Source organism: Chiloscyllium plagiosum, unplaced genomic scaffold (assembly GCF_004010195.1).
Source record: "Chiloscyllium plagiosum isolate BGI_BamShark_2017 unplaced genomic scaffold, ASM401019v2 scaf_3824, whole genome shotgun sequence".
Taxonomy (NCBI): domain Eukaryota; kingdom Metazoa; phylum Chordata; class Chondrichthyes; order Orectolobiformes; family Hemiscylliidae; genus Chiloscyllium; species Chiloscyllium plagiosum.
The window spans coordinates 17,099-24,470 of record NW_025212149.1 but is presented as its reverse complement, the minus strand read 5'-3'; the positions used below and the strand labels follow the sequence as shown (position 1 = coordinate 24,470).

General features: G+C 53.8%; 1 long non-coding RNA gene across 1 annotated transcript; it reads left to right on the top strand.

Moving 5' to 3' along the window:
* Positions 1–3,133: 3,133 nt before the first annotated feature.
* On the top strand, positions 3,134–5,090 carry LOC122547319. Its single transcript, XR_006310970.1, has 3 exons — positions 3,134–3,612; positions 4,326–4,441; positions 5,024–5,090. It is a non-coding gene; the product is annotated as an uncharacterized LOC122547319 (long non-coding RNA).
* Positions 5,091–7,372: the final 2,282 nt, after the last annotated feature.

Below are 7,372 nucleotides of genomic sequence, written 5' to 3'. Positions count from 1 at the left end.
AGTCTGGCGTCTGCCTGTGTCACGGTATATTAGTCTGACGTAGTGTCTGGGTCCCGGTATATTAGTCTGACGTAGTGTCTGGGTCCCGGTGTATTAGTCTGACGTAGTGTCTGGGTCCCGGTAAATTAGTCTGACGTCCGTCTGGGTCCCGGTATATTAGTGTGACATAGTGTCTGGGTCCCGGTATATTTAGTCTGACGTCCGTCTGGGTCCCGGTATATTAGTCTGACGTAGTGTCTGTGTCCCGGTATATTAGTCTGACGTAGTGTCTGGGTCCCGGTGTATTAGTCTGACGTCCGTCTGGGTCCCGGTATATTAGTCTGACGTAGTGTCTGGGTCCCGGTATATTAGTCTGACATAGTGTCTGGGTCCCGGTATATTAGTCTGACGTAGTGTCTGGGTCCCGGTGTATTAGTCTGACGTCCGTCTGGATCCCGGTGTATTAGTCTGACGTCTGCCTGTGTCACGGTATATTAGTCTGACGTAGTGTCTGGGTCCCGGTGTTTTAGTCTGACGAAGTGTCGGGTCCCGGTATATTAGTCTGACGTAGTGTCTGGGTCCCAGTATATTAGTCTGACGTCCGTCTGGGTCCGGGATATTAGCGGTATATTAGTCAGACGTATTGTCTGGGTCCCGGTATATTAGTCTGACGTCTGTCTGGGTCCCGGTATATTAGTCTGACGTAGTGTCTGGGTCCCGGTGTTTTAGTCTGACGAAGTGTCTGTGTCATGGTATATTAGTCTGCCGTGTGTCTGTGTCCCAGTATATTAGTCTGACGTAGTGTCTGTGTCCCAGTATATTAGTCTGATGTAGTGTCTGGGTCCCGGTATATTAGTCTCGACGTGTGTCTGGGTCCCGGGTATTAGTCTGACGTAGTGTCTGGGTCCCGGTTTATTAGTCTGACGTCCGTCTCGGTCCCGGTATATTAGTCTGGCGTAGTGTCTGTGTCACGGTATATTAGTCTGACGTATTGTCTGGGTCCCGGTATATTAGTCTGACGTAGTGTCTGGGTCCCGGAATATTAGTCTGACGTAATGTTTGGGTCCCGGTATATTAGTCTGACTTCTGTCTGGGTCCAGGTATATTGGTTTGACGTAGTGTCTGGGTCCCGGTATATTAGTCTGACGTAGTGTCTGGGTCCCGGTATATTAGTCTGACGTGTGTCTGTGTCACGGTATATTAGTCTGACGTAGTGTCTGGGTCACGGTATATTAGTCTGACGTGTGTCTGGGTCACGGTATATTAGTCTGACATCCGTCTGGGTCCCGGTATATTAGTCTGACGTAGTGTCTGGGTCACGGTATATTAGTCTGACGTATTGTCTGGGTCCCGGTATATTAGTCTGACGTGTGTCTGGTTCACGGTATATTAGTCTGACGTAGTGTCTGGGTCCCGGTATATTAGTCTGACGTGTGTCTGGGTCACGGTATATTAGTCTGACATCCGTCTGGGTCCGGGTATATTTAGTCTGACGTAGTCCCGGTATATTAATCTGACGTGTGTCTGGCTCACGGTATATTAGTCTGACATCCGTCTGGGTCCCGGTATATTAGTCTGGACGTGTGTCTGGGTCCCGGTGTATTAGTCTGACGTATTGTCTGGGTCCCGGTATATTAGTCTGACGTAGTGTCTGGGTCCCGGTATATTAGTCTGGGAGTGCCACGCTGTCACCGGGCCAGTGCCGAGGGAGTGCCACGCTGTCACCGGGCCATTGCCGAGGGAGTGCCACACTGTCACAGGGCCAGTGCCGAGGGGGCGCCACACTGTCACCGGGCCAGTGCTGAGGGAGTGCCGCACTGTCACGGGCCAGTGCCGAGGGGGCGCCGCACTGTCACAGGGCCAGTGCCGAGGGAGCGCCACACTCTCACAGGCCAGTGCCGAGGGAGCGCCACACTGTCACCTGGCCAGTGCCGAGGGAGCGCCACACTGTCACCGGGCCAGTGCCGATGGAGCACCGCACTGTCACAGAGCCAGTGCCGAGGGAGCACCACTCTCTCACAGGGCCAGTGCCGAGGGAGCGCCGCACTGTCACAGGGCCAGTGCCAAGGGAGCGCCGCACTGTCACAGAGCCAGTGCCGAGGGAGCGCCGCACTCTCACAGGGCCGGTGCCGAGGGAGCGCCGCACTGTCACAAGGCCAGTGCCGAGAGAGCGCCGCACTGTCACAGGGCCAGTGCCGAGGGAGCGCCGCACTGTCACAGGGCCAGTGCTGAGGGAGCACCGCACTGTCACAGGGCCAGTGCCACGCTGTCACAGGGCCAGTGCCGAGAGAGCGCCGCACTGTCACAGGGCCAGTGCCACACTGTCACAGGGCCAGTGCCGAGAGAGCGCCGCAATCTTACAGCGCCAGTGCCGAGGGAGCGCCACACAGTTACAGCGCCAGTGCCGAAGGAGCGCCACACTGTCACAGGACCAGTGCCGAGGTAGCGCCGCATTGTCACAGGGCCAGTACCGAGGGAGCGCCACACTGTCACAGGGCCAGTGCCGAGGGAGCACCACACTGTCACAGGGCCAGTGCCGAGGGAGCTCCACACTGTCACAGGGCCAGTACCGAGGGAGCGCTATACTGTCACAGAGCCAGTGCCACGCTGTCTCAGGGACAGTGCCGAGAGAGCGCCGCACTGTCACAGGGCTAGCGCGGCGCTGTCACAGGGCCAGTACCGAGGGAGCGCCACACTGTCACAGGGCCAGTGCTGCACTGTCACAGGGCCAGTGCCGAGGGGAGCGCCGCACTGTCACAGGGCCAGTGCCGAGGGAGCGCCGCACTGTCACGGCCAGTACCGAGGGAGCGCTACACTGTCACAGAGCCAGTGCCACGCTGTCACAGGGCCAGTGCCGAGAGAGCGCCACACTGCCACAGGGCCAGCGCCACGCTGTCACAGGGCCATAACGAGGGAGCGCCACACTGTCACAGGGCCTGTGCCACGCTGTCACAGGGCCAGTACCGAGAGAGCGCCGCACTGTCACAGGGCCAGTACCGAGGGAGCGCCACACTGTCACAGGGCCAGTACCGAGGGAGCGCCACACTGTCACAGGGCCAGTACCGAGGGAGCGCCGCACTGTCACAGGGCCAGTACCGAGGAGCGCCACACTGTCACAGGGCCAGTACCGAGAGAGCGCCACACTGTCACAGGGCCAGTACCGAGGGAGCGCCACACTGTCGGTGTGTCAATGCTGAGGGAGCGCCGCACTGAAAAACAGTGTGTGTCTGTGGTTTGGGTCGTTCCGGAGGTTAAGCTAGTGTGTAAAATGATGAAGATTTCTCCGGTACAGTTAGTGCAACATGGTCTCTCGGGCTGGTTTTCTTTTCTGTTTGGATTCAGTTGCTTATTTGTTGTTTTTGTTTTGCAGTTTCTTTTGGATTGTTCATTCTTGTGTTCCATCCTGACGCCTTTGTTTGATGATCAGATCTTCTGTCCCCTGCATGTTCCCATGGTTGTGCAACGTGAAAGCACTGTGGGAGTGTTTCAGCAGCAGCAGTGCTTTTCGTTGGTTCAGTCAGTTTTACTGGACAGAGCCCTCTCTGAACCACAGCAGGACCTGCCTTCCAGCACACTGTCAGGTTAACATCCATCAGCTGGAGAGAGTGGTACCTCTCAGGCCAGTACCATCAGGTGGGCAGGGGGTTGGAGTACCCTAGGATCTGGGTTCAGGCTGGGAGACCGGGGTCAGGGTTCAGACGTTTCCCCAGGGTCAGGGTTCAGCCTGGGAGACCAGGGTCAGTGTTCAGACTGGGGTCATGGTTCAGGGAGGAAATCCTGGGGTGAGGGGTCAGGGTTCAGGGGTTTCCCATGGATCAGGATTCGGGCTGGGAGACTGAGGTCAGGGTTCAGGGGTTTCCCATGGATCAAGGTTCGAGGGGTGTCCCCAGAGTTGGAGTTCCGGTGAGGGGGTGGGGGGGGTGGAGTCCCTGGAGTCAGGGTTTGGGTATTAATCCCAAGGGGGGGGGGAGGGGGTCATTTCTCCAAGGTCATGGCTCGGATGGGTAATCCTGAGTCGAGATTTGGGGGGGGGGTTAACCCCAGGGTCAGTGTTCAGGGGTTAATCTCGGGGTCAGGGTTCAGGGGTTGTCCCCGGTGTCCGCGTTCGGGGGATGTCCCTGGGGTCAGGTTCCGGGCAGTGGTGTGGTCTGGGGTGTGTGAGATCTTCAGGGAGTTAGCCTGTGCTTCTGTGACAGAGAAGGTTCTGGAATCATTTCAGTGTGAATCAGTAATAGTGAGCTCTGAAAGCTCAATGACTGAACTCGATCCCAATCTTTCCGTTTCATTTCCTTTGCTTTGATGAGTTTATTTTGTCACTGTCTCCCTTTGTTTTGATCATGGTGAAGCCCTGAGATGACATTCAGTGAGATGATGAGAATATGAATCTTCAGCTAAGCACCAGCTCCTGATTAGCTCCATCGCTGACCTGTGACACATACCAGGGGGCACCGCTGGGGTTCAGGTGAGCAGCTCACTGGATTTGGGACCTCATCACAGGGAGATTCCCGGGCCCTTCCGGGAATTTCCCACAGGAGATTCCTCGGCTTGTCTGGGAGATTCCTAGGCCTGTCTGGGAGATTCCCCGGGGAGATTCCCGGGCTTGTCTGGGAGATTCCAACAGGAGATTCCTGGGCCTGTCTGGGACATTCCAGGGCTTGTCTTGGAGATTCCCACAGGAGATTCCCGGACTTGTCTGGGAGATTCCAATAGGAGATTCCTGGGCCTGTCCGGGAGATTCCCAGGCTTGTCTGGAAGTTTTCCAGGGGAGTTTCCTGGGCCTGTCTGGGAGATTCCCGGGCAGATTCCCAGGCTGTTTGGGAGATTCCCAGGGGAGATTCCCAGGCCTGTCTGGGAGATTCCCAGGGGAGATTCCCAGGCCTGTCTGGGAGATTCCCAGGGGAGATTCCCAGACCTGTCTGGAAGATTCCCAGAGGAGATTCACAGGCCTATCTGGGATTTTCCTGGGGGAGCCCAGTGCTGTAAGCCTTGGCACCGTCTGATGTGCGGAATCTCACATGTGACCTTTGTCTTGCCTTTGTTGCAGCCTCGGGCAGTCGCAGGATTCCGAGGAACTGTTCGCTACGCATCTGTCAATGCTCACAAAAACCGAGTAAGGGACTGTATGTTCATGCTCTTCCCAGTGACGGGTGGGAGTGTTAATGGAGCCGGAAGTTAGAATGGGAGTTGAAGTCATGTAGAAGTCCCCAAAGCAACAATGTGCAGACAAGAAGTTAAAGGTAGTTCCTTAGACGAGTGTAGGTGGGATGTGGGGGAGCCCACAGCGTTTGGTGCAGAGATCACTGGCCATCATTTGCAGAAACACAATCCAGATTTCAACATGTGGGATGTTGCCCAAAGGTGGGAGAGCAGGGAGAGAGACAAAATATGAGAAAACAATTTTGAAAACTCAAAGTGCATGGAAGGGGCATTTGAACTTCACACTTGGGTAAGTTTGAGGGGATAATTGGGAAGAACAAAGAGGCCAAGGTTAGATAGACAGAGAGAGGTCACTAACGTTAGTGGCACTGTATTTGGATGTGGGATATGGTCATCATTGGCAAGGCTGGTATTTATTGGGAAAAGTACCGTGCTGTGGGTCTGGAGACTCACATAGGCCGGATTTCCTTCCCTGAAGGGCATGAGTCAGCCAGACAGATTTGTATGAGAATTGACAATGGTTACATGCATTTCAGACGCCAGCCTCTTCCATGGTAAGAATTGAACCAATGTCCCCAGTTAGTTACCTGGGCTCTGGATTACTAATGCAGTGACATTACGGCTCGGCCAACATCTCCCTTTCAAAGCCTTACTAAGGAAACAAGGCCAACATTTGGAATGTTCGACCCAAAGAACAGAGAAGGTCTCTCCTCAACTGCATGAAGCTTGTGTCCCGCTGTCTTTGCCATTGACAGTACATTTGGCTGTTTGTGTAGGGATAGGAACAAATAAAAAATGGAGGAGAGGGTGAGGCCGACCATTAAGGTGGATATGTCCCCAGGCCCTGATCAAGGCCATTGTGGGAAGCCCGGGAAGAAACTGTGGGCCCCTCGCAGGGATACTTGTATCATTGACAGCCTCATTCTGAGTGAGGTGCCAGAAGACTGGAGGGTGGCTAATGTTGTGCCATTGTTTAAGAAAGACCATAAGGAAAAGCCAGAGGACTACAGATCGGTGAGCCTGACGTCGGTAGAGATAAGTTGTTGGAGGGGGTTCTGAGAGGCAGGAGCTCCAGGCATTTGATTCGGGATAGTCAGCGTGGCTTTGTGTGTGGGAAATCATCTCCCACTAACTTGACTGAGGTTCTTTGAAGAGGTGACCAAGAGTATAGGTGAAAGTAGAGCAGTTGACATTGTCTGCATGGACTTGACCAAGGCCTTTGACGAGTTTCTGCATGGTTGGTTAGTTAGTGAGATTCAGAGAGAGCTAGCCGGTTGGATACAAGATTGGCTTGACAGTAGGAGACAGAGGATGGTGGAGGGTTGTTGGTCAGACTGGAGGCCTATGACCAGCAGTATCTCACTGGGATGGATGCCGGTTCCACTGCTGTTCATCATTTATATAAACGATTTGGATGAGAATACAGGAGGCTTGGTGAGTAGGTTTGTGGATGACACCACAATTGGAGGTATAGTGGACAGTGAAGAATGTAACCTCAGAGTACAGCGGGATCTTGATCAGATGGGCCAGTGGGCTGAGGAGGGGCAGATAGAGTTTAATTTAGATAAAGTAGGGTGAGGAATGGATATTGCAGGTTCCAGGGTTTAGATCTTTCATTAAGAACAGGCAAGATGGTAAAAGAGGGGGAGGTGTGGCCTTGTTAGTCAAGGATAGTGTCACGGTGGCTGAGAGGACTTTTGACAAGGACTCGTCTACTGAGGTAGTGTGGGCTGAGGTTAGAAACAGGAGAGGAGAGGTCACACTGCTGGGAGTTTTTATAGGCCTCCGCAGAGTTCCAGGGAGGTGGAGGATAGGATCGGCAAATCGATTCTGGGTAGGAGTGAAAGGAACAGGGTGGTCATTATGGGGGACTTTAACTTCCCCAACATTGACTGGAATGCTATAACTCTAGTACGTTGGATGGATCAGTTTTTGTCCAGTGTGTATAGGAGGGTTTCCTGACACAGTATGTCGAAGGGCCGACGAGAAGGGGACTCCACACTGGATCTGGTGCTTGGTAATGAACCAGGCCAGGTGTTTGATTTAGTTGTAGGTGAGCACTTTGGAGAGAGTGACCATAATTCAGTTATGTTTAGTTTAGCGATGGAAAGGGATAGGTACATACCACAGGTCAGGAGTTATCAACGGGGCAAGGGTAATTTTAATGCAATTAGGCAAGAATTAGGATGGATAGAATGGGGTAACAAAATGCAGGAGATGCAGACAATGGAAATGT